Below are 27373 nucleotides of genomic sequence, written 5' to 3' on the forward strand. Positions count from 1 at the left end.
GGCCCTGGTCCCCGGGGGTTTTTTGCCTTCCTCTGCAGCATTGAGCATGACCACTTTGCAGAGCTCCTCTGGGCCCTTTTGGCTCGGTTCCTGCCTGCTGCTCAAGCACCAGGAAGATGGCCTCTCGTGCCCTGCAGCTGGGGGGAGGAAGGCTTTTTTTCCCCCAGGTGGGACAGCAAGCGTCTCCAGGGGTTTTTTTGCCTTCCTCTGCAGCGCTGAGCACGGCCCCTTGCCACGGCTTCTTTGGGCCATTTGGGCTGGGTGCCTGCTGCTCCACGAGGTGGCCCTAAACTTAGTTAGAACAGCCTACCCAAACCAGCATAGAACAACTCACCGAAAACAACCTTAAAGAACCTAAACCAATCTGCCTTAAAATACTTCAATCAGCCACCAACAACCTAAGCAGAACCTTAAACAATCTACAACAAATTACCTAAACCAACCTACACCAAACAAAAGAAACCATCCTAAACCCCCTAAAACAAACCTACCCAAACCAAATGATCTAAAAAATCCTACCTAAAACAATCTAAAACTACAGAAACCGGCATTTCTCAGCCAACCTTAAGCAACCTGTAACCAAACAAGCTAAACACACCGAAACCAACCAATCTTAACCTAAAACAACCATTAAACAATCTCACACAACTTCAAAACAATCTGATCAAGGATAAAACTACCTAAAACAACCCACCTAAACCAACCTCAAAAATATGAAACCAAATGACATAACCTGACCAAAATGACCTAAAGCAAACAACCCAAAGCTAAACAGAACCACTGAAACCAGCCTACAATCACCAAGCTAAAAGCCATGCCGTGTCTCACTTGGATGTGTCTGCAGTCTTGGAAGCTTGACTACCCCAGGTTCTCCTGCTAATGGACCCTGAGCTTGTTTGCAGGTTCTCAAGCACAGCGCAGCTACCGTATCCCCTTGACCTAGCAGTGGTTCGCCTCTAGCGGGGAAGGTCGTCCTCTTGGAGCAAGGCAGGGAAACACGGGGAGCAGGGAAGGAGGAAGGGGACATCTGCTGAGACAGCAGAAACAGCCCAATCGAGCCTGGTGATTAGTTGCGGGACACAGGTCCCAGCGAGATTGCAGTCACATCCAAATCACCCAGACACAACCTAAAACCAACAAAACACAATGTCAATCTAACCAAACCACCTAAAGCACCCTCAACAACCAATCTAAACCACCCCAACCTGAAGGAACCCATCTTCAAAACATGCAACGGAAATAACACTGCCTAAAACAACCTACCAAAAAGTAACTAAAGCAACCTAAACCAAACCACCTGAACCAACCTCAACAGAAACCCTTCGAGCAACCTAAACTATGCAAACCAAACCTGCCTAAACCAACCTACCTGAAAACACAGACACCCACCAACCCACCTAAACTGCCTACTGAAAAGAAACAACCTAAAATAACCAACCAACCAACCAACCAACCAACTTCAAATCATCTAAACAAACCTAAACCAAAGTACTGAAAACGGCCTCAACGAAAACAGCTTCACATACGCCACCTACAACAACCAACGGAAGACACTTTCAACCAAAAATCACCTACATCAAGCAACCTGAACCCACCAGCCTCCAGCAAACAGCCTCTCACAACCACCCTCAAAGAACCTGCCTCCAACCAACCTCAAACGACCGCAACAAACTGAACCAAGCTACTAAAACCAGAAACCTAAACCAAACTAACACAACCAGTGCTAAAGAATCGGCAGAAAACAGCACCAACCAAAGAACCCAACAAAACCAAGAAAAATAAACCTCCGAGGCCAAACAACATAGATCAGCGGTAAGAAAATCACATCACACAACCTAAACCAACCCACCTGAACTAACCAACCCAAACCAAGCTAAACCATCAAACCTGAAACAAGCAATCTAAGACCGCCAACCTAAACCAAGCTTCACAAACCTTAACCTAAAACAACCAGCCTGCAGTGACCTATGAACACACAACCTACCAACAACGTCATACGCTGTCAAACAACCAGTCTCAAAAAGCCTACCAAAACCAACTCATAGAAACTGACCTAAACCAACCAAATGAAACCAACTTAAAAGAAACCAACAAAACCAAAACAACAACAACAATAGAAACAACATCAACAACAAAAACAGAACACCAAAGAAGGTAGAAAGAAACAGGCAAAACCCAAACAAGTCACAGACAAAGAAAGTAGATGTAGGAAACAGCATGCAGAGATGTTGCATGGGGACCCGGTGCTTTGGAGCAGCCACTGGTGTCCTGCCAGGAACAGGAAGGATTCGCAGCTGCCACTCGGCACCTCTCCCTGCGGGCAACACCAGCGCCTGGCAGGGACCAGAGCGCTTCTCGTGCACCCTGCCCAAGAAGCACAGCAGCCAAACAAGGTGCGCAAGGCAAAACATCTGCTTGTCATCGCTACATGTGATGCTTTGCAAAAGACCCCACAGTACCACATACCTCTTCTTTTGTGCACCGTCAGTCCCGCGCCTCATTCTCAAGGTTCTCCCTCTTCAGGAACCAGGGAAAGCTTGGCCTCTATTCCTGCTGCTGCTCTCTGCAGCTCTGGGACTTGCCTTTGCCAGCCTGCAAGGGCTGTTGTTTCAAGCTAAACTGAAGAATGCATCAGCCTGCTCCTGGCTACACATGGGCTTGTGTTAAGGATTGTGAGCGTTGGCTCTGAAAAAGAGTTAGAAACAGAAATGACATGAAATAACAACACATGAAAAAACATAAAATGAAGTATATTAAAAAAATAATAAAATAAAATAAAATAAAATAAAATAAAATAAAATAAAATAAAATAAAATAAAATAAAATAGAAACACTTGTACCCATTGCGTTTTGTGTCCTGGAAAGTGGTTTTTAGGGAAGAGTGAAGGAAGGGGGAGGGAAGGGGGAACGGCAGGGGGGAAGGGAAGAGAAGGCAGAAGAGAAAAGAAAGCCCTGACAGAGCCCTGAGGGCTCCATACCTGAAATTCTGCGGGTTTCACTGAAAGTGAACTCATTTTCTTCATGGAGTTAGAAACCTTTCTTTTTCACGGATCGCACAGTCATTATTTGGAATTAGTTTGAGAACACAAGATAACACCCCAGCACAGAGCTAATGTTTTTCATTGCTCTGGTCTGAGAGCCAAGGACATTCTGACTGCTCTGCCCACAGATGTGACGTATCGAGGAAGGGGGGCAGAGATGGGACAGAGCTGGACTGACATCCAGGCTGATGGATAAGAGTATTTCATCCCATTAGCGTCACGGTAATTACTGAAGGAGGGAGGGGATCTTTCTCACTCTCTCAGGCGTGCAGTGCAATCTCGATAAACTGGCCACATGCGTCAAGAAAGCTACCTGGCAACCAAACAGATCCATTGCACTCTTGTGCTCAGCACATCAAGATTTGCCCTCTAAGTCTCGGCAATTTCTTGAATATCACCAATAATCAACACAGGTTTCAAACAGCAACATGGCATGACAAAATAATACATACTTCTCTTTAAGTCCACTCCTTTTTTTCATCTTTGCCTAGACCTTCGGGAAATGTCAAACCAAACTAACTACTGAGCAGTTCAACACACAACCCACGCAAAATAAAGGCTACCGATTAGGAACCCGATGACAAGTATCAGTCGTGCAACTGCTACTCTATGGCACGGCTGCCCTGAACCCATCACCCCCTAGAGATGAAGTCCAAGGGAGACCCCACTCAGCTGGCAAATATTCCAAAAACGCAAACACGTTTTGCTCACAGATCTTACAGCAAGTTTTCCCTCAGCAAACAAAAGATTAAACAGCAACAACAAGCAGAAATAATACTCACAAGTCTGGAACTCACAAGAGGGTTGTTGCAAGAAGGATTTCTGGAAACGCTTCAACACCCATAGAAGTGGCTTGGAGCCAAAAAAGCACTGTCTCTTCAAACACGTTTTGCATTCCTAACACCACGGCACTAAAGAAATATCAGAATCCCTTAGCAGAGTAGAATTCTGCAATCCAACTCTCAGGTTTGTCGTGCTGGTAAAGCATATTGTCCAAAGATCTGCAGCTGTTGCTCTTTCCTTAAGACAAAAGGCCAAGGAGTCCGTTCCGCCAGAGGCAAACCAAATCCAAGCACTGACAGGACTGCAGAGCAAAATGGCCCCGCAATGGGGCCTCGTGGCCCTGGGGCCGCCATGCCGGCCACCGCAGCGTCCGTTGGGGCCGCCACGAGCCCCTGTGATGGCAGTTGGAGCCCAGCTGTGCCAGCCGCGACGTGGCTCCGAGTGAAGAGGCCGCAGACAACAGCGCCGGAGAGACCAGAAGAAGGAAGAGGAGGCTCAGGGACCCCCCGGGATGGCTCCGCCGCCCAAACAACGGCGGCTGCCTGTCCGGAGCAGCAACACCGCCCACAGGCAGGAGGAGCCAATGGAGGTTGACCCACCCCGGGAAGAGGCGGAGCCCATGGAGGTGGATCCGCCTCGGCAGGAGGAGGAGGAGGCGATGGAGGTGGATCCGCCTCAGGCGGGGCTGCAGGGGCCCTCCAGCAGCACGGCCGGACTGCCTGCGGCGCCGTGGTGCCCGAAGCGCCGCAGGACGGCCGGGGGCTCTCCCAGAGCCCCCAAACAGGCGCCTGGCCGCAAGCGGCGCCGCCCCCGCAGCCGCCGCTAGCCACCTCCGGGGATGGGCCGGACCAGCAGCCGCTCTGGAGCCACAGGTGAGCCCGGCTTCCCAGCCCGCACCCCCGGCCCTCATGCCGGGGCATCTCCTCTGCCCTGGGGCCTGGGGAAGAGGCGAGGAGACTCGCTGCCATCTTCTGCTCGGCAGCCCCAGAACACCGGGAGTCCTCGGGAGCCACCAGACAGCGGGGGACAGCGCCGCAGACCCGAGGACAGCGCTGGAGGCGTTTGGGCACTCTCCCGAGGCCGGGAGAGGGCTCCAGTTCAAGGTAGGCTAGGCTAGGCTAGGATAGGGTAGGGTAGGATAGGGGAGGGCTTGGGCAGGTCCTGGGAGGCGTGAGCAGCCTGTGGGACAAGGAGCCAGGTCTGGCTCACATGCTCAGGGAACAGCCGATCGCCAGCACTGGGGTCAGGAAGGAATTTTCCCCCGGGGCAGATTGGCCCTGGTCCCCGGGGGTTTTTTGCCTTCCTCTGCAGCATGGAGCATGACCACTTTGCAGAGCTCCTCTGGGCCCTTTTGGCTCGGTTCCTGCCTGCTGCTCAAGCACCAGGAAGATGGGCTCTCGTGCCCTGCAGCTGGGGGGAGGAAGGCTTTTTTTCCCCCAGGTGGGACAGCAAGCGTCTCCGGGGGTTTTTTGCCTTCCTCTGCAGCGCTGAGCACGGCCCCTTGCCACGGCTTCTTTGGGCCATTTGGGCTGGGTGCCTGCTGCTCCACGAGGCGGCCCTACACTTAGCTAGAACAGCGTAGAACTAAGCTAAGGAAGGCTAAAGAAGTGCAACCAACTAACCAGCCTTCAAGAAGAGAAAATAAAATTAAAATAAACACTTGTATCCCTTGTGTTTTGTGTCCTTGAAAGTGTTTTGGAGACGGGAGGGGGGGAGAAGGGGAGAGGCGGGAGGGGGGGAGAAGGGGAGAGGCGGGAGGGGGGGAGAAGGGGAGAGGCGGGAGGGGGGGAGAAGGGGAGAGGCGGCAGGGGGGGAGAAGGGGAGAGGCGGCAGGGGGGGAGAAGGGGAGAGGCGGCAGGGGGGGAGAAGGGGAGAGGCGGCAGGGGGGGAGAAGGGGAGAGGCGGCAGGGGGGGAGAAGGGGAGAGGCGGCAGGGGGGGAGAAGGGGAGAGGCGGCAGGGGGGGAGAAGGGGAGAGGCGGCAGGGGGGGAGAAGGGGAGAGGCGGCAGGGGGGGAGAAGGGGAGAGGCGGCAGGGGGGGAGAAGGGGAGAGGCGGCAGGGGGGGAGAAGGGGAGAGGCGGCAGGGGGGGAGAAGGGGAGAGGCGGCAGGGGGGGAGAAGGGGAGAGGCGGCAGGGGGGGAGAAGGGGAGAGGCGGCAGGGGGGGAGAAGGGGAGAGGCGGCAGGGGGGGAGAAGGGGAGAGGCGGCAGGGGGGGAGAAGGGGAGAGGCGGCAGGGGGGGAGAAGGGCAGAGGCGGGAGGGGGGGAGAAGGGCAGAGGCGGGAGGGGGGGAGAAGGGCAGAGGCGGGAGGGGGGGAGAAGGGGAGAGGCGGGAGGGGGGGAGAAGGGCACGGCTGCCCTGAACCCATCACCCCCTAGAGATGAAGTCCAAGGGAGACACCACTCAGCTGGCAAATATTCCAAAACCACGTTTTGCTCACAGATCTTACAGCAAGTTTTGCCCCAGCAAACAAAAGATTAAACATCAACAACAAGCAGAAATAATACTCACAAGTCTGAAACATCTTCTACGGGATTTTCCCGTACCGGCCGACACCGCCGGACCCGGCGGGCACACCCGCTGCCCCCGCTCCAGCTGCCCGCCAAGCGGCGGCGCCGGCCGCGCCACCCACGCGTGCCCACGAGCGGCCTCGCCGTCCCCGCCCGCCCGCCGGGCACAAGACGGACCCCAGCGCAGCCCCGCCCGGGCACCGGGACAGCGCGGAAGCGTCGCGGCGCCGGTTACCGAGCGGCGGCGGCAGCAGCAGCAGCAGCAGCTGAGAGGGGCTGCTGCTCGCCTTGGCCGCCATGCTGGACACAGACCCGACCAATCGCTACCGCCTCCCGCAAAGACCGGCCCAGCAGCCCCGACGAGCGGATGGCAGAGCCGTCGCTCCTCGGCCCCGCCCCGTGTTCCGGCAAAGGCGGGAACGAGCGGGAGTCCCGCGGTTTGGCTGCTCCCGAGAGAGACTTGGAGGGAAAACTCTTCCCGCCCCCTGTCCCTTCTTCTCCGGCCGGGCAGCTTCCTGGAGCTGCCGCCGCTACAACCGCTGCCGACAGCCCGGTGGCCCCGCTGTGCCAGCCCACCCTTACGTGGGGCTTTTTCTTGTGCGTGGAGTGTCCGGTGGAGACTTTTCAGTGCTGTGTGTCACAGCTGGTTTATGTGCTGATTTTTCTCCCACCCTATTTTCTCATTAACTCACAAGAAGGTTGTTGCAAGAAGGATTTCTGGAAACGCTTCAACACCCATAGAAGTGGCTTGGAGCCAAAAAAGCACTGTCTCCTCAAACACGGTTTGCATTCTTAACACTACAGCACTCTTTAGAAAATCGGTATTTCCACTTCTACAGCCATTGCACATTCTGTGGCGGGTCAGAGTCCAGAAGCACCGAGCCTTCCTAAGCTCTGTCCTCTGCCTCGGAGGGTGACGCTCCCTCCAGAAACGCCCCCACCTCTCAGAGGAGGGACAGCTGCTGCTGTCCCGGGGCTGCAGGCTGGACTCTCAAACGAGCCGAGTTCCCAGGGCACTCCCAACAACTCGGCTCTCGGCTCCTGGAGTGAAATGCAACCTTTGCAACCACCTGATGCCGCTGCCCTGCTGGGCTGGGCACAGGAGCCCTTCGCCGTGAGCAGGGCAGGGACATGCAACGCTGGGCTTGACTCGCTGCGGAGCTGCAGGGCTGGTGTGTCATCCTGCAGCAGGGGGGGATGAAGTGCCAGCGGGGGCAGTGACAGTGACTGTGCCAGTCAGCGCGCGCAGGCGACAGGAACAACCACGAAGCCACTAATGAAAGAAATGCAAAGAGTACAGCACGGGAAAGAGCACTGGATCAGCACCCGGTGGATTGTCCCTTTGTTTTTTGTTGACTATCAGTGTTCTTTATGGAATTATTGATTTCTTTTTACTGATGTATGGCTGGTCATTTTAATACGTTTGGGGATATTTTGGATATTAGTTTTCCTTTCTTTTACAAGGGGAAAATGGTGTGGGACAAATTTTTATTCAGACATGGTATAGGACTAACACTGTTTTTGCCAGTGCCTAACCAGACTCTATTGAATGGAGCTTGGGACTTCGTAACAGGGCTGTAGGAAGAAGTACTGGAAGTAAGGCTGGACTGGCAACAAATCCACACTGTGTTTTGGCAAAAAAGGGACACGGTTAGGCTGATTACTCCCCTGTCTTGTAGACGACAGGGACTGATTTGGGGCCAGCACCCCAAAGGCTTCCTCCCAAGGGTGCTGGGCGGAGTTGGGGTGGGCGGGGCTGCACACGCCTGGCTCTGTCACCCCCGTGTCACAATGCCAGCACCCGGCAACGCAGCACTCACAATGCCCGGAGCAGGATCAAAAGGAGCAGCCGGGTCCCGTGTCCACTGCCAGAGCCGGCCCGGGGGCAGCCCCAACACATCCCACAGGAAGCACTTGAGGAGCTGGTGGAATCACAGGGCAGGGGCTGAGGGAGGAAGAGCTTGCATGAGGCTGCTGGAGGTTCTCGACTGCAAGGTGATCTGCTGGCAGGGCCACCTTCCAAGCTCAGCTCATGGATGGAAATCCTTTTGAGCTGGATAGCAGTGGAGAGACCAAGGGAATTTCTTCTGTGCTTGGAACACCCACTGGTGTCCCACCAGGCACAGGAAGGAGTCTTGCCCCCAAGGTCCGTCAGCTCAGAGGCATTTGGGCACTCTCGGAAGTCCAGGAGATGGCTCCAGCTCAAGGGAGGACAGGATAGGGCTTGGGCAGGTCCTGGGAGGCGTGAGCAGCCTGTGGGACAAGGAGCCAGGTCTGGCTCACATGCTCAGGGAACAGCCGATCGCCAGCACTGGGGTCAGGAAGGAATTTTTTCCCCCGGGGCAGATTGGCCCTGGTCCCCGGGGGTTTTTTGCCTTCCTCTGCAGCATGGAGCATGACCACTTTGCAGAGCTCCTCTGGGCCCTTTTGGCTCGGTTCCTGCCTGCTGCTCAAGCACCAGGAAGATGGCCTCTCGTGCCCTGCAGCTGGGGGGAGGAAGGCTTTTTTTTCTCCCCGCCAGGTGGGACAGCAAGCGTCTCCAGGGGTTTTTTTGCCTTCCTCTGCAGCGCTGAGCACGGCCCCTTGCCACGGCTTCTTTGGGCCATTTGGGCTGGGTGCCTGCTGCTCCACGAGATGGCCCTAAACTTAGTGAGAACAGCCTACCCAAACCAGCATAGAACAACTCACCGAAAACAACCTTAAAGAACCTAAACCAATCTGCCTTAAAATACTTCAATCAGCCACCAACAACCTAAGCAGAACCTTAAACAATCTACAACAAATTACCTAAACCAACCTACACCAAACAAAAGAAACCATCCTAAACCCCCTAAAACAAACCTACCCAAACCAAATGATCTAAAAAATCCTACCTAAAACAATCTAAAACTACAGAAACCGGCATTTCTCAGCCAACCTTAAGCAACCTGTAACCAAACAAGCTAAACACACCGAAACCAACCAATCTTAACCTAAAACAACCATTAAACAATCTCACACAACTTCAAAACAATCTGATCAAGGATAAAACTACCTAAAACAACCCACCTAAACCAACCTCAAAAATATGAAACCAAATGACATAACCTGACCAAAATGACCTAAAGCAAACAACCCAAAGCTAAACAGAACCACTGAAACCAGCCTACAATCACCAAGCTAAAAGCCATGCCGTGTCTCACTTGGATGTGTCTGCAGTCTTGGAAGCTTGACTACCCCAGGTTCTCCTGCTAATGGACCCTGAGCTTGTTTGCAGGTTCTCAAGCACAGCGCAGCTACCGTATCCCCTTGACCTAGCAGTGGTTCGCCTCTAGCGGGGAAGGTCGTCCTCTTGGAGCAAGGCAGGGAAACACGGGGAGCAGGGAAGGAGGAAGGGGACATCTGCTGAGACAGCAGAAACAGCCCAATCGAGCCTGGTGATTAGTTGCGGGACACAGGTCCCAGCGAGATTGCAGTCACATCCAAATCACCCAGACACAACCTAAAACCAACAAAACACAATGTCAATCTAACGAAACCACCTAAAGCACCCTCAGCAACCAATCTAAACCACCCCAACCTGAAGGAACCCATCTTCAAAACATGCAACGGAAATAACACTGCCTAAAACAACCTACCAAAAAGTAACTAAAGCAACCTAAACCAAACCACCTGAACCAACCTCAACAGAAACCCTTCAAGCAACCTAAACTATGCAAACCAAACCTGCCTAAACCAACCTACCTGAAAACACAGACACCCACCAACCCACCTAAACTGCCTACTGAAAAGAAACAACCTAAAATAACCAACCAACCAACCAACTTCAAATCATCTAAACAAACCTAAACCAAAGTACTGAAAACGGCCTCAACGAAAACAGCTTCACATACGCCACCTACAACAACCAACGGAAGACACTTTCAACCAAAAATCACCTACATCAAGCAACCTGAACCCACCAGCCTCCAGCAAACAGCCTCTCACAACCACCCTCAAAGAACCTGCCTCCAACCAACCTCAAACGACCGCAACAAACTGAACCAAGCTACTAAAACCAGAAACCTAAACCAAACTAACACAACCAGTGCTAAAGAATCGGCAGAAAACAGCACCAACCAAAGAACCCAACAAAACCAAGAAAAATAAACCTCCGAAGCCAAACAACATAGATCAGCGGTAAGAAAATCACATCACACAACCTAAACCAACCCACCTGAACTAACCAACCCAAACCAAGCTAAACCATCAAACCTGAAACAAGCAATCTAAGACCGCCAACCTAAACCAAGCTTCACAAACCTTAACCTAAAACAACCAGCCTGCAGTGACCTATGAACACACAACCTACCAACAACGTCATACGCTGTCAAACAACCAGTCTCAAAAAGCCTACCAAAACCAACTCATAGAAACTGACCTAAACCAACCAAATGAAACCAACTTAAAAGAAACCAACAAAACCAAAACAACAACAACAATAGAAACAACATCAACAACAAAAACAGAACACCAAAGAAGGTAGAAAGAAACAGGCAAAACCCAAACAAGTTCCAGACAAAGAAAGTAGATGTAGGAAACAGCATGCAGAGATGTTGCATGGGGACCCGGTGCTTTGGAGCAGCCACTGGTGTCCTGCCAGGAACAGGAAGGATTCGCAGCTGCCACTCGGCACCTCTCCCTGCGGGCAACACCAGCGCCTGGCAGGGACCAGAGCGCTTCTCGTGCACCCTGCCCAAGAAGCACAGCAGCCAAACAAGGTGCGCAAGGCAAAACATCTGCTTGTCATCGCTACATGTGATGCTTTGCAAAAGACCCCACAGTACCACATACCTCTTCTTCTTCTTTTGTGCACCGTCAGTCCCGCGCCTCATTCTCAAGGTTCTCCCTCTTCAGGAACCAGGGAAAGCTTGGCCTCTATTCCTGCTGCTGCTCTCTGCAGCTCTGGGACTTGCCTTTGCCAGCCTGCAAGGGCTGTTGTTTCAAGCTAAACTGAAGAATGCATCAGCCTGCTCCTGGCTACACATGGGCTTGTGTTAAGGATTGTGAGCGTTGGCTCTGAAAAAGAGTGAGAAACAGAAATGACATGAAATAACAACACATGAAAAAACATAAAATGAAGTATATTAAAAAAAAAAAAAAAAAAAAAAAATTAAAATAAAATAAAATAAAATAAAATAAAATAAAATAAAATAAAATAAAATAAAATAAAATAGAAACACTTGTACCCATTGCGTTTTGTGTCCTGGAAAGTGGTTTTGAGGGAAGAGTGAGGGAAGAGTGAAGGAAGGGGGAGGGAAGGGGGAACGGCAGGGGGGAAGGGAAGAGAAGGCAGAAGAGAAAAGAAAGCCCTGACAGAGCCCTGAGGGCTCCATACCTGAAATTGTGCGGGTTTCACTGAAAGTGAACTCATTTTCTTCATGGAGTTAGAAACCTTTCTTTTTCACGGATCGCACAGTCATTATTTGGAATTAGTTTGAGAACACAAGATAACACCCCAGCACAGAGCTAATGTTTTTCATTGCTCTGGTCTGAGAGCCAAGGACATTCTGACTGCTCTGCCCACAGATGTGACGTATCGAGGAAGGGGGGCAGAGATGGGACAGAGCTGGACTGACATCCAGGCTGATGGATAAGAGTATTTCATCCCATTAGCGTCACGGTAATTACTGAAGGAGGGAGGGGATCTTTCTCACTCTCTCAGGCGTGCAGTGCAATCTCGATAAACTGGCCACATGCGTCAAGAAAGCTACCTGGCAACCAAACAGATCCATTGCACTCTTGTGCTCAGCACATCAAGATTTGCCCTCTAAGTCTCGGCAATTTCTTGAATATCACCAATAATCAACACAGGTTTCAAACAGCAACATGGCATGACAAAATAATACATACTTCTCTTTAAGTCCACTCCTTTTTTTCATCTTTGCCTAGACCTTCGGGAAATGTCAAACCAAACTAACTACTGAGCAGTTCAACACACAACCCACGCAAAATAAAGGCTACCGATTAGGAACCCGATGACAAGTATCAGTCGTGCAACTGCTACTCTATGGCACGGCTGCCCTGAACCCATCACCCCCTAGAGATGAAGTCCAAGGGAGACCCCACTCAGCTGGCAAATATTCCAAAAACGCAAACACGTTTTGCTCACAGATCTTACAGCAAGTTTTCCCTCAGCAAACAAAAGATTAAACAGCAACAACAAGCAGAAATAATACTCACAAGTCTGGAACTCACAAGAGGGTTGTTGCAAGAAGGATTTCTGGAAACGCTTCAACACCCATAGAAGTGGCTTGGAGCCAAAAAAGCACTGTCTCTTCAAACACGTTTTGCATTCCTAACACCACGGCACTAAAGAAATATCAGAATCCCTTAGCAGAGTAGAATTCTGCAATCCAACTCTCAGGTTTGTCGTGCTGGTAAAGCATATTGTCCAAAGATCTGCAGCTGTTGCTCTTTCCTTAAGACAAAAGGCCAAGGAGTCCGTTCCGCCAGAGGCAAACCAAATCCAAGCACTGACAGGACTGCAGAGCAAAATGGCCCCGCAATGGGGCCTCGTGGCCCTGGGGCCGCCATGCCGGCCACCGCAGCGGCCGTTGGGGCCGCCACGAGCCCCTGTGATGGCAGTTGGAGCCCAGCTGTGCCAGCCGCGACGTGGCTCCGAGTGAAGAGGCCGCAGACAACAGCGCCGGAGAGACCAGAAGAAGGAAGAGGAGGCTCAGGGACCCCCCGGGATGGCTCCGCCGCCCAAACAACGGCGGCTGCCTGTCCGGAGCAGCAACACCGCCCACAGGCAGGAGGAGCCAATGGAGGTTGACCCACCCCGGGAAGAGGCGGAGCCCATGGAGGTGGATCCGCCTCGGCAGGAGGAGGAGGAGGCGATGGAGGTGGATCCGCCTCAGGCGGGGCTGCAGGGGCCCTCCAGCAGCACGGCCGGACTGCCTGCGGCGCCGTGGTGCCCGAAGCGCCGCAGGACGGCCGGGGGCTCTCCCAGAGCCCCCAAACAGGCGCCTGGCCGCAAGCGGCGCCGCCCCCGCAGCCGCCGCTAGCCACCTCCGGGGATGGGCCGGACCAGCAGCCGCTCTGGAGCCACAGGTGAGCCCGGCTTCCCAGCCCGCACCCCCGGCCCTCATGCCGGGGCATCTCCTCTGCCCTGGGGCCTGGGGAAGAGGCGAGGAGACTCGCTGCCATCTTCTGCTCGGCAGCCCCAGAACACCGGGAGTCCTCGGGAGCCACCAGACAGCGGGGGACAGCGCCGCAGACCCGAGGACAGCGCTGGAGGCGTTTGGGCACTCTCCCGAGGCCGGGAGAGGGCTCCAGTTCAAGGTAGGCTAGGCTAGGCTAGGATAGGGTAGGGTAGGATAGGGGAGGGCTTGGGCAGGTCCTGGGAGGCGTGAGCAGCCTGTGGGACAAGGAGCCAGGTCTGGCTCACATGCTCAGGGAACAGCCGATCGCCAGCACTGGGGTCAGGAAGGAATTTTCCCCCGGGGCAGATTGGCCCTGGTCCCCGGGGGTTTTTTGCCTTCCTCTGCAGCATGGAGCATGACCACTTTGCAGAGCTCCTCTGGGCCCTTTTGGCTCGGTTCCTGCCTGCTGCTCAAGCACCAGGAAGATGGGCTCTCGTGCCCTGCAGCTGGGGGGAGGAAGGCTTTTTTTCCCCCAGGTGGGACAGCAAGCGTCTCCGGGGGTTTTTTGCCTTCCTCTGCAGCGCTGAGCACGGCCCCTTGCCACGGCTTCTTTGGGCCATTTGGGCTGGGTGCCTGCTGCTCCACGAGGCGGCCCTACACTTAGCTAGAACAGCGTAGAACTAAGCTAAGGAAGGCTAAAGAAGTGCAACCAACTAACCAGCCTTCAAGAAGAGAAAATAAAATTAAAATAAACACTTGTATCCCTTGTGTTTTGTGTCCTTGAAAGTGTTTTGGAGACGGCAGGGGGGGAGAAGGGGAGAGGCGGCAGGGGGGGAGAAGGGGAGAGGCGGCAGGGGGGGAGAAGGGGAGAGGCGGCAGGGGGGGAGAAGGGGAGAGGCGGCAGGGGGGGAGAAGGGGAGAGGCGGCAGGGGGGGAGAAGGGGAGAGGCGGCAGGGGGGGAGAAGGGGAGAGGCGGCAGGGGGGGAGAAGGGGAGAGGCGGCAGGGGGGGAGAAGGGGAGAGGCGGCAGGGGGGGAGAAGGGGAGAGGCGGCAGGGGGGGAGAAGGGGAGAGGCGGCAGGGGGGGAGAAGGGGAGAGGCGGCAGGGGGGGAGAAGGGGAGAGGCGGCAGGGGGGGAGAAGGGGAGAGGCGGCAGGGGGGGAGAAGGGGAGAGGCGGCAGGGGGGGAGAAGGGGAGAGGCGGCAGGGGGGGAGAAGGGGAGAGGCGGCAGGGGGGGAGAAGGGGAGAGGCGGCAGGGGGGGAGAAGGGGAGAGGCGGCAGGGGGGGAGAAGGGGAGAGGCGGCAGGGGGGGAGAAGGGGAGAGGCGGCAGGGGGGGAGAAGGGGAGAGGCGGCAGGGGGGGAGAAGGGGAGAGGCGGCAGGGGGGGAGAAGGGGAGAGGCGGCAGGGGGGGAGAAGGGGAGAGGCGGCAGGGGGGGAGAAGGGGAGAGGCGGCAGGGGGGGAGAAGGGGAGAGGCGGCAGGGGGGGAGAAGGGGAGAGGCGGCAGGGGGGGAGAAGGGGAGAGGCGGCAGGGGGGGAGAAGGGGAGAGGCGGCAGGGGGGGAGAAGGGGAGAGGCGGCAGGGGGGGAGAAGGGGAGAGGCGGCAGGGGGGGAGAAGGGGAGAGGCGGCAGGGGGGGAGAAGGGGAGAGGCGGCAGGGGGGGAGAAGGGGAGAGGCGGCAGGGGGGGAGAAGGGCAGAGGCGGGAGGGGGGGAGAAGGGCAGAGGCGGGAGGGGGGGAGAAGGGCACGGCTGCCCTGAACCCATCACCCCCTAGAGATGAAGTCCAAGGGAGACACCACTCAGCTGGCAAATATTCCAAAACCACGTTTTGCTCACAGATCTTACAGCAAGTTTTGCCCCAGCAAACAAAAGATTAAACATCAACAACAAGCAGAAATAATACTCACAAGTCTGAAACATCTTCTACGGGATTTTCCCGTACCGGCCGACACCGCCGGACCCGGCGGGCACACCCGCTGCCCCCGCTCCAGCTGCCCGCCAAGCGGCGGCGCCGGCCGCGCCACCCACGCGTGCCCACGAGCGGCCTCGCCCTCCCCGCCCGCCCGCCGGGCACAAGACGGACCCCAGCGCAGCCCCGCCCGGGCACCGGGACAGCGCGGAAGCGTCGCGGCGCCGGTTACCGAGCGGCAGCAGCAGCAGCTGAGAGGGGCTGCTGCTCGCCTTGGCCGCCATGCTGGACACAGACCCGACCAATCGCTACCGCCTCCCGCAAAGACCGGCCCAGCAGCCCCGACGAGCGGATGGCAGAGCCGTCGCTCCTCGGCCCCGCCCCGTGTTCCGGCAAAGGCGGGAACGAGCGGGAGTCCCGCGGTTTGGCTGCTCCCGAGAGAGACTTGGAGGGAAAACTCTTCCCGCCCCCTGTCCCTTCTTCTCCGGCCGGGCAGCTTCCTGGAGCTGCCGCCGCTACAACCGCTGCCGACAGCCCGGTGGCCCCGCTGTGCCAGCCCACCCTTACATGGGGCTTTTTCTTGTGCGTGGAGTGTCCGGTGGAGACTTTTCAGTGCTGTGTGTCACAGCTGCTTTATGTGCTGATTTTTCTCCCACCCTATTTTCTCATTAACTCACAAGAAGGTTGTTGCAAGAAGGATTTCTGGAAACGCTTCAACACCCATAGAAGTGGCTTGGAGCCAAAAAAGCACTGTCTCCTCAAACACGGTTTGCATTCTTAACACTACAGCACTCTTTAGAAAATCGGTATTTCCACTTCTACAGCCATTGCACATTCTGTGGCGGGTCAGAGTCCAGAAGCACCGAGCCTTCCTAAGCTCTGTCCTCTGCCTCGGAGGGTGACGCTCCCTCCAGAAACGCCCCCACCTCTCAGAGGAGGGACAGCTGCTGCTGTCCCGGGGCTGCAGGCTGGACTCTCAAACGAGCCGAGTTCCCAGGGCACTCCCAACAACTCGGCTCTCGGCTCCTGGAGTGAAATGCAACCTTTGCAACCACCTGATGCCGCTGCCCTGCTGGGCTGGGCACAGGAGCCCTTCGCCGTGAGCAGGGCAGGGACATGCAACGCTGGGCTTGACTCGCTGCGGAGCTGCAGGGCTGGTGTGTCATCCTGCAGCAGGGGGGGATGAAGTGCCAGCGGGGGCAGTGACAGTGACTGTGCCAGTCAGCGCGCGCAGGCGACAGGAACAACCACGAAGCCACTAATGAAAGAAATGCAAAGAGTACAGCACGGGAAAGAGCACTGGATCAGCACCCGGTGGATTGTCCCTTTGGTTTTTGTTGACTATCAGTGTTCTTTATGGAATTATTGATTTCTTGTATGGCTGGTCATTTTAATACGTTTGGGGATATTTTGGATATTAGTTTTCCTTTCTTTTACAAGGGGAAAATGGTGTGGGACAAATTTTTATTCAGACATGGTATAGGACTAACACTGTTTTTGCCAGTGCCTAACCAGACTCTATTGAATGGAGCTTGGGACTTCGTAACAGGGCTGTAGGAAGAAGTACTGGAAGTAAGGCTGGACTGGCAACAAATCCACACTGTGTTTTGGCAAAAAAGGGACACGGTTAGGCTGATTACTCCCCTGTCTTGTAGACGACAGGGACTGATTTGGGGCCAGCACCCCAAAGGCTTCCTCCCAAGGGTGCTGGGCGGAGTTGGGGTGGGCGGGGCTGCACACGCCTGGCTCTGTCACCCCCGTGTCACAATGCCAGCACCCGGCAACGCAGCACTCACAATGCCCGGAGCAGGATCAAAAGGAGCAGCCGGGTCCCGTGTCCACTGCCAGAGCCGGCCCGGGGGCAGCCCCAACACATCCCACAGGAAGCACTTGAGGAGCTGGTGGAATCACAGGGCAGGGGCTGAGGGAGGAAGAGCTTGCATGAGGCTGCTGGAGGTTCTCGACTGCAAGGTGATCTGCTGGCAGGGCCACCTTCCAAGCTCAGCTCATGGATGGAAATCCTTTTGAGCTGGATAGCAGTGGAGAGACCAAGGGAATTTCTTCTGTGCTTGGAACACCCACTGGTGTCCCACCAGGCACAGGAAGGAGTCTTGCCCCCAAGGTCCGTCAGCTCAGAGGCATTTGGGCACTCTCGGAAGTCCAGGAGATGGCTCCAGCTCAAGGGAGGACAGGATAGGGCTTGGGCAGGTCCTGGGAGGCGTGAGCAGCCTGTGGGACAAGGAGCCAGGTCTGGCTCACATGCTCAGGGAACAGCCGATCGCCAGCACTGGGGTCAGGAAGGAATTTTTTCCCCCGGGGCAGATTGGCCCTGGTCCCCGGGGGTTTTTTGCCTTCCTCTGCAGCATGGAGCATGACCACTTTGCAGAGCTCCTCTGGGCCCTTTTGGCTCGGTTCCTGCCTGCTGCTCAAGCACCAGGAAGATGGCCTCTCGTGCCCTGCAGCTGGGGGGAGGAAGGCTTTTTTTTCTCCCCGCCAGGTGGGACAGCAAGCGTCTCCAGGGGTTTTTTTGCCTTCCTCTGCAGCGCTGAGCACGGCCCCTTGCCACGGCTTCTTTGGGCCATTTGGGCTGGGTGCCTGCTGCTCCACGAGATGGCCCTAAACTTAGTGAGAACAGCCTACCCAAACCAGCATAGAACAACTCACCGAAAACAACCTTAAAGAACCTAAACCAATCTGCCTTAAAATACTTCAATCAGCCACCAACAACCTAAGCAGAACCTTAAACAATCTACAACAAATTACCTAAACCAACCTACACCAAACAAAAGAAACCATCCTAAACCCCCTAAAACAAACCTACCCAAACCAAATGATCTAAAAAATCCTACCTAAAACAATCTAAAACTACAGAAACCGGCATTTCTCAGCCAACCTTAAGCAACCTGTAACCAAACAAGCTAAACACACCGAAACCAACCAATCTTAACCTAAAACAACCATTAAACAATCTCACACAACTTCAAAACAATCTGATCAAGGATAAAACTACCTAAAACAACCCATCTAAACCAACCTCAAAAATATGAAACCAAATGACATAACCTGACCAAAATGACCTAAAGCAAACAACCCAAAGCTAAACAGAACCACTGAAACCAGCCTACAATCACCAAGCTAAAAGCCATGCCGTGTCTCACTTGGATGTGTCTGCAGTCTTGGAAGCTTGACTACCCCAGGTTCTCCTGCTAATGGACCCTGAGCTTGTTTGCAGGTTCTCAAGCACAGCGCAGCTACCGTATCCCCTTGACCTAGCAGTGGTTCGCCTCTAGCGGGGAAGGTCGTCCTCTTGGAGCAAGGCAGGGAAACACGGGGAGCAGGGAAGGAGGAAGGGGACATCTGCTGAGACAGCAGAAACAGCCCAATCGAGCCTGGTGATTAGTTGCGGGACACAGGTCCCAGCGAGATTGCAGTCACATCCAAATCACCCAGACACAACCTAAAACCAACAAAACACAATGTCAATCTAACCAAACCACCTAAAGCACCCTCAACAACCAATCTAAACCACCCCAACCTGAAGGAACCCATCTTCAAAACATGCAACGGAAATAACACTGCCTAAAACAACCTACCAAAAAGTAACTAAAGCAACCTAAACCAAACCACCTGAACCAACCTCAACAGAAACCCTTCAAGCAACCTAAACTATGCAAACCAAACCTGCCTAAACCAACCTACCTGAAAACACAGACACCCACCAACCCACCTAAACTGCCTACTGAAAAGAAACAACCTAAAATAACCAACCAACCAACCAACCAACTTCAAATCATCTAAACAAACCTAAACCAAAGTACTGAAAACGGCCTCAACAAAAACAGCTTCACATACGCCACCTACAACAACCAACGGAAGACACTTTCAACCAAAAATCACCTACATCAAGCAACCTGAACCCACCAGCCTCCAGCAAACAGCCTCTCACCACCACCCTCAAAGAACCTGCCTCCAACCAACCTCAAACGACCGCAACAAACTGAACCAAGCTACTAAAACCAGAAACCTAAACCAAACTAACACAACCAGTGCTAAAGAATCGGCAGAAAACAGCACCAACCAAAGAACCCAACAAAACCAAGAAAAATAAACCTCCGAAGCCAAACAACATAGATCAGCGGTAAGAAAATCACATCACACAACCTAAACCAACCCACCTGAACTAACCAACCCAAACCAAGCTAAACCATCAAACCTGAAACAAGCAATCTAAGACCGCCAACCTAAACCAAGCTTCACAAACCTTAACCTAAAACAACCAGCCTGCAGTGACCTATGAACACACAACCTACCAACAACGTCACACGCTGTCAAACAACCAGTCTCAAAAAGCCTACCAAAACCAACTCATAGAAACTGACCTAAACCAACCAAATGAAACCAACTTAAAAGAAACCAACAAAACCAAAACAACAACAACAATAGAAACAACATCAACAACAAAAACAGAACACCAAAGAAGGTAGAAAGAAACAGGCAAAACCCAAACAAGTTACAGACAAAGAAAGTAGATGTAGGAAACAGCATGCAGAGATGTTGCATGGGGACCCGGTGCTTTGGAGCAGCCACTGGTGTCCTGCCAGGAACAGGAAGGATTCGCAGCTGCCACTCGGCACCTCTCCCTGCGGGCAACACCAGCGCCTGGCAGGGACCAGAGCGCTTCTCGTGCACCCTGCCCAAGAAGCACAGCAGCCAAACAAGGTGCGCAAGGCAAAACATCTGCTTGTCATCGCTACATGTGATGCTTTGCAAAAGACCCCACAGTACCACATACCTCTTCTTCTTCTTTTGTGCACCGTCAGTCCCGCGCCTCATTCTCAAGGTTCTCCCTCTTCAGGAACCAGGGAAAGCTTGGCCTCTATTCCTGCTGCTGCTCTCTGCAGCTCTGGGACTTGCCTTTGCCAGCCTGCAAGGGCTGTTGTTTCAAGCTAAACGGAAGAATGCATCAGCCTGCTCCTGGCTACACGTGGGCTTGTGTTAAGGATTGTGAGCGTTGGCTCTGAAAAAGAGTGAGAAACAGAAATGACATGAAATAACAACACATGAAAAAACATAAAATGAAGTATATTAAAAATAAAATAAAATAAAATAAAATAAAATAAAATAAAATAAAATAAAATAAAATAAAATAAAATAAAATAAAATAGAAACACTTGTACCCATTGCGTTTTGTGTCCTGGAAAGTGGTTTTGAGGGAAGAGTGAGGGAAGAGTGAAGGAAGGGGGAGGGAAGGGGGAACGGCAGGGGGGAAGGGAAGAGAAGGCAGAAGAGAAAAGAAAGCCCTGACAGAGCCCTGAGGGCTCCATACCTGAAATTGTGCGGGTTTCACTGAAAGTGAACTCATTTTCTTCATGGAGTTAGAAACCTTTCTTTTTCACGGATCGCACAGTCATTATTTGGAATTAGTTTGAGAACACAAGATAACACCCCAGCACAGAGCTAATGTTTTTCATTGCTCTGGTCTGAGAGCCAAGGACATTCTGACTGCTCTGCCCACAGATGTGACGTATCGAGGAAGGGGGGCAGAGATGGGACAGAGCTGGACTGACATCCAGGCTGATGGATAAGAGTATTTCATCCCATTAGCGTCACGGTAATTACTGAAGGAGGGAGGGGATCTTTCTCACTCTCTCAGGCGTGCAGTGCAATCTCGATAAACTGGCCACATGCGTCAAGAAAGCTACCTGGCAACCAAACAGATCCATTGCACTCTTGTGCTCAGCACATCAAGATTTGCCCTCTAAGTCTCGGCAATTTCTTGAATATCACCAATAATCAACACAGGTTTCAAACAGCAACATGGCATGACAAAATAATACATACTTCTCTTTAAGTCCACTCCTTTTTTTCATCTTTGCCTAGACCTTCGGGAAATGTCAAACCAAACTAACTACTGAGCAGTTCAACACACAACCCACGCAAAATAAAGGCTACCGATTAGGAACCCGATGACAAGTATCAGTCGTGCAACTGCTACTCTATGGCACGGCTGCCCTGAACCCATCACCCCCTAGAGATGAAGTCCAAGGGAGACCCCACTCAGCTGGCAAATATTCCAAAAACGCAAACACGTTTTGCTCACAGATCTTACAGCAAGTTTTCCCTCAGCAAACAAAAGATTAAACAGCAACAACAAGCAGAAATAATACTCACAAGTCTGGAACTCACAAGAGGGTTGTTGCAAGAAGGATTTCTGGAAACGCTTCAACACCCATAGAAGTGGCTTGGAGCCAAAAAAGCACTGTCTCTTCAAACACGTTTTGCATTCCTAACACCACGGCACTAAAGAAATATCAGAATCCCTTAGCAGAGTAGAATTCTGCAATCCAACTCTCAGGTTTGTCGTGCTGGTAAAACATATTGTCCAAAGATCTGCAGCTGTTGCTCTTTCCTTAAGACAAAAGGCCAAGGAGTCCGTTCCGCCAGAGGCAAACCAAATCCAAGCACTGACAGGACTGCAGAGCAAAATGGCCCCGCAATGGGGCCTCGTGGCCCTGGGGCCGCCATGCCGGCCACCGCAGCGGCCGTTGGGGCCGCCACGAGCCCCTGTGATGGCAGTTGGAGCCCAGCTGTGCCAGCCGCGACGTGGCTCCGAGTGAAGAGGCCGCAGACAACAGCGCCGGAGAGACCAGAAGAAGGAAGAGGAGGCTCAGGGACCCCCCGGGATGGCTCCGCCGCCCAAACAACGGCGGCTGCCTGTCCGGAGCAGCAACACCGCCCACAGGCAGGAGGAGCCAATGGAGGTTGACCCACCCCGGGAAGAGGCGGAGCCCATGGAGGTGGATCCGCCTCGGCAGGAGGAGGAGGAGGAGGCGATGGAGGTGGATCCGCCTCAGGCGGGGCTGCAGGGGCCCTCCAGCAGCACGGCCGGACTGCCTGCGGCGCCGTGGTGCCCGAAGCGCCGCAGGACGGCCGGGGGCTCTCCCAGAGCCCCCAAACAGGCGCCTGGCCGCAAGCGGCGCCGCCCCCGCAGCCGCCGCTAGCCACCTCCGGGGATGGGCCGGACCAGCAGCCGCTCTGGAGCCACAGGTGAGCCCGGCTTCCCAGCCCGCACCCCCGGCCCTCATGCCGGGGCATCTCCTCTGCCCTGGGGCCTGGGGAAGAGGCGAGGAGACTCGCTGCCATCTTCTGCTCGGCAGCCCCAGAACACCGGGAGTCCTCGGGAGCCACCAGACAGCGGGGGACAGCGCCGCAGACCCGAGGACAGCGCTGGAGGCGTTTGGGCACTCTCCCGAGGCCGGGAGAGGGCTCCAGTTCAAGGTAGGCTAGGCTAGGATAGGATAGGGTAGGGTAGGATAGGGGAGGGCTTGGGCAGGTCCTGGGAGGCGTGAGCAGCCTGTGGGACAAGGAGCCAGGTCTGGCTCACATGCTCAGGGAACAGCCGATCGCCAGCACTGGGGTCAGGAAGGAATTTTCCCCCGGGGCAGATTGGCCCTGGTCCCCGGGGGTTTTTTGCCTTCCTCTGCAGCATGGAGCATGACCACTTTGCAGAGCTCCTCTGGGCCCTTTTGGCTCGGTTCCTGCCTGCTGCTCAAGCACCAGGAAGATGGGCTCTCGTGCCCTGCAGCTGGGGGGAGGAAGGCTTTTTTTCCCCCAGGTGGGACAGCAAGCGTCTCCGGGGGTTTTTTGCCTTCCTCTGCAGCGCTGAGCACGGCCCCTTGCCACGGCTTCTTTGGGCCATTTGGGCTGGGTGCCTGCTGCTCCACGAGGCGGCCCTACACTTAGCTAGAACAGCGTAGAACTAAGCTAAGGAAGGCTAAAGAAGTGCAACCAACTAACCAGCCTTCAAGAAGAGAAAATAAAATTAAAATAAACACTTGTATCCCTTGTGTTTTGTGTCCTTGAAAGTGTTTTGGAGGCGGGAGGGGGGGAGAAGGGGAGAGGCGGGAGGGGGGGAGAAGGGGAGAGGCGGGAGGGGGGGAGAAGGGGAGAGGCGGGAGGGGGGGAGAAGGGGAGAGGCGGGAGGGGGGGAGAAGGGGAGAGGCGGGAGGGGGGGAGAAGGGGAGAGGCGGGAGGGGGGGAGAAGGGGAGAGGCGGGAGGGGGGGAGAAGGGGAGAGGCGGGAGGGGGGGAGAAGGGGAGAGGCGGGAGGGGGGGAGAAGGGGAGAGGCGGGAGGGGGGGAGAAGGGGAGAGGCGGGAGGGGGGGAGAAGGGGAGAGGCGGGAGGGGGGGAGAGGGGCACGGCTGCCCTGAACCCATCACCCCCTAGAGATGAAGTCCAAGGGAGACACCACTCAGCTGGCAAATATTCCAAAACCACGTTTTGCTCACAGATCTTACAGCAAGTTTTGCCCCAGCAAACAAAAGATTAAACATCAACAACAAGCAGAAATAATACTCACAAGTCTGAAACATCTTCTACGGGATTTTCCCGTACCGGCCGACACCGCCGGACCCGGCGGGCACACCCGCTGCCCCCGCTCCAGCTGCCCGCCAAGCGGCGGCGCCGGCCGCGCCACCCACGCGTGCCCACGAGCGGCCTCGCCCTCCCCGCCCGCCCGCCGGGCACAAGACGGAGCCCAGCGCAGCCCCGCCCGGGCACCGGGACAGCGCGGAAGCGTCGCGGCGCCGGTTACCGAGCGGCGGCAGCAGCAGCAGCAGCTGAGAGGGGCTGCTGCTCGCCTTGGCCGCCATGCTGGACACAGACCCGACCAATCGCTACCGCCTCCCGCAAAGACCGGCCCAGCAGCCCCGACGAGCGGATGGCAGAGCCGTCGCTCCTCGGCCCCGCCCCGTGTTCCGGCAAAGGCGGGAACGAGCGGGAGTCCCGCGGTTTGGCTGCTCCCGAGAGAGACTTGGAGGGAAAACTCTTCCCGCCCCCTGTCCCTTCTTCTCCGGCCGGGCAGCTTCCTGGAGCTGCCGCCGCTACAACCGCTGCCGACAGCCCGGTGGCCCCGCTGTGCCAGCCCACCCTTCCATGGGGCTTTTTCTTGTGCGTGGAGTGTCCGGTGGAGACTTTTCAGTGCTGTGTGTCACAGCTGGTTTATGTGCTGATTTTTCTCCCACCCTATTTTCTCATTAACTCACAAGAAGGTTGTTGCAAGAAGGATTTCTGGAAACGCTTCAACACCCATAGAAGTGGCTTGGAGCCAAAAAAGCACTGTCTCCTCAAACACGGTTTGCATTCTTAACACTACAGCACTCTTTAGAAAATCGGTATTTCCACTTCTACAGCCATTGCACATTCTGTGGCGGGTCAGAGTCCAGAAGCACCGAGCCTTCCGAAGCTCTGTCCTCTGCCTCGGAGGGTGACGCTCCCTCCAGAAACGCCCCCACCTCTCAGAGGAGGGACAGCTGCTGCTGTCCCGGGGCTGCAGGCTGGACTCTCAAACGAGCCGAGTTCCCAGGGCACTCCCAACAACTCGGCTCTCGGCTCCTGGAGTGAAATGCAACCTTTGCAACCACCTGATGCCGCTGCCCTGCTGGGCTGGGCACAGGAGCCCTTCGCCGTGAGCAGGGCAGGGACATGCAACGCTGGGCTTGACTCGCTGCGGAGCTGCAGGGCTGGTGTGTCATCCTGCAGCAGGGGGGGATGAAGTGCCAGCGGGGGCAGTGACAGTGACTGTGCCAGTCAGCGCGCGCAGGCGACAGGAACAACCACGAAGCCACTAATGAAAGAAATGCAAAGAGTACAGCACGGGAAAGAGCACTGGATCAGCACCCGGTGGATTGTCCCTTTGTTTTTTGTTGACTATCAGTGTTCTTTATGGAATTATTGATTTCTTTTTACTGATGTATGGCTGGTCATTTTAATACGTTTGGGGATATTTTGGATATTAGTTTTCCTTTCTTTTACAAGGGGAAAATGGTGTGGGACAAATTTTTATTCAGACATGGTATAGGACTAACACTGTTTTTGCCAGTGCCTAACCAGACTCTATTGAATGGAGCTTGGGACTTCGTAACAGGGCTGTAGGAAGAAGTACTGGAAGTAAGGCTGGACTGGCAACAAATCCACACTGTGTTTTGGCAAAAAAGGGACACGGTTAGGCTGATTACTCCCCTGTCTTGTAGACGACAGGGACTGATTTGGGGCCAGCACCCCAAAGGCTTCCTCCCAAGGGTGCTGGGCGGAGTTGGGGTGGGCGGGGCTGCACACGCCTGGCTCTGTCACCCCCGTGTCACAATGCCAGCACCCGGCAACGCAGCACTCACAATGCCCGGAGCAGGATCAAAAGGAGCAGCCGGGTCCCGTGTCCACTGCCAGAGCCGGCCCGGGGGCAGCCCCAACACATCCCACAGGAAGCACTTGAGGAGCTGGTGGAATCACAGGGCAGGGGCTGAGGGAGGAAGAGCTTGCATGAGGCTGCTGGAGGTTCTCGACTGCAAGGTGATCTGCTGGCAGGGCCACCTTCCAAGCTCAGCTCATGGATGGAAATCCTTTTGAGCTGGATAGCAGTGGAGAGACCAAGGGAATTTCTTCTGTGCTTGGAACACCCACTGGTGTCCCACCAGGCACAGGAAGGAGTCTTGCCCCCAAGGTCCGTCAGCTCAGAGGCATTTGGGCACTCTCGGAAGTCCAGGAGATGGCTCCAGCTCAAGGGAGGACAGGATAGGACAGGATAGGGCTTGGGCAGGTCCGGGGAGGCGTGAGCAGCCTGTGGGACAAGGAGCCAGGTCTGGCTCACATGCTCAGGGAACAGCCGATCGCCAGCACTGGGGTCAGGAAGGAATTTTTTCCCCCGGGGCAGATTGGCCCTGGTCCCCGGGGGTTTTTTGCCTTCCTCTGCAGCATTGAGCATGACCACTTTGCAGAGCTCCTCTGGGCCCTTTTGGCTCGGTTCCTGCCTGCTGCTCAAGCACCAGGAAGATGGCCTCTCGTGCCCTGCAGCTGGGGGGAGGAAGGCTTTTTTTTCTCCCCGCCAGGTGGGACAGCAAGCGTCTCCGGGGGTTTTTTTGCCTTCCTCTGCAGCGCTGAGCACGGCCCCTTGCCACGGCTTCTTTGGGCCATTTGGGCTGGGTGCCTGCTGTTCCATGAGGTGGCCCTAAACTTAGTGAGAACAGCCTACCCAAACCAGCATAGAACAACTCACCGAAAACAACCTTAAAGAACCTAAACCAATCTGCCTTAAAATACTTCAATCAGCCACCAACAACCTAAGCAGAACCTTAAACAATCTACAACAAATTACCTAAACCAACCTACACCAAACAAAAGAAACCATCCTAAACCCCCTAAAACAAACCTACCCAAACCAAATGATCTAAAAAATCCTACCTAAAACAATCTAAAACTACAGAAACCGGCATTTCTCAGCCAACCTTAAGCAACCTGTAACCAAACAAGCTAAACACACCGAAACGAACCAATCTTAACCTAAAACGACCATTAAACAATCTCACACAACTTCAAAACAATCTGATCAAGGATAAAACTACCTAAAACAACCCATCTAAACCAACCTCAAAAATATGAAACCAAATGACATAACCTGACCAAAATGACCTAAAGCAAACAACCCAAAGCTAAACAGAACCACTGAAACCAGCCTACAATCACCAAGCTAAAAGCCATGCCGTGTCTCACTTGGATGTGTCTGCAGTCTTGGAAGCTTGACTACCCCAGGTTCTCCTGCTAATGGACCCTGAGCTTGTTTGCAGGTTCTCAAGCACAGCGCAGCTACCGTATCCCCTTGACCTAGCAGTGGTTCGCCTCTAGCGGGGAAGGTCGTCCTCTTGGAGCAAGGCAGGGAAACACGGGGAGCAGGGAAGGAGGAAGGGGACATCTGCTGAGACAGCAGAAACAGCCCAATCGAGCCTGGTGATTAGTTGCGGGACACAGGTCCCAGCGAGATTGCAGTCACATCCAAATCACCCAGACACAACCTAAAACCAACAAAACACAATGTCAATCTAACCAAACCACCTAAAGCACCCTCAACAACCAATCTAAACCACCCCAACCTGAAGGAACCCATCTTCAAAACATGCAACGGAAATAACACTGCCTAAAACAACCTACCAAAAAGTAACTAAAGCAACCTAAACCAAACCACCTGAACCAACCTCAA

General features: G+C 54.4%; 4 long non-coding RNA genes across 4 annotated transcripts; 3 read left to right on the forward strand and 1 right to left on the reverse strand.

The window, feature by feature from the left end:
- Window positions 1-2484: 2484 nt before the first annotated feature.
- LOC309452280 lies at window positions 2485-23868 on the reverse strand. The gene is made up of 4 exons (XR_014186505.1): window positions 23705-23868; window positions 20138-20362; window positions 11145-11369; window positions 2485-2685 (listed from the first exon to the last, which is right to left on the reverse strand). It is a non-coding gene; the product is annotated as an uncharacterized lncRNA (long non-coding RNA).
- Window positions 4460-5489, forward strand: LOC309452279. Its single transcript, XR_014186504.1, has 2 exons — window positions 4460-4696; window positions 4807-5489. It is a non-coding gene; the product is annotated as an uncharacterized lncRNA (long non-coding RNA).
- Window positions 13170-14199, forward strand: LOC309452282. The gene is made up of 2 exons (XR_014186513.1): window positions 13170-13406; window positions 13517-14199. It is a non-coding gene; the product is annotated as an uncharacterized lncRNA (long non-coding RNA).
- Window positions 22170-23185, forward strand: LOC309452289. The gene is made up of 2 exons (XR_014186520.1): window positions 22170-22392; window positions 22503-23185. It is a non-coding gene; the product is annotated as an uncharacterized lncRNA (long non-coding RNA).
- Window positions 23869-27373: the final 3505 nt, after the last annotated feature.

Source organism: Streptopelia decaocto (assembly GCF_964273445.1).
Source record: "Streptopelia decaocto genome assembly, contig: HAP1_SCAFFOLD_353, whole genome shotgun sequence".
Taxonomy (NCBI): domain Eukaryota; kingdom Metazoa; phylum Chordata; class Aves; order Columbiformes; family Columbidae; genus Streptopelia; species Streptopelia decaocto.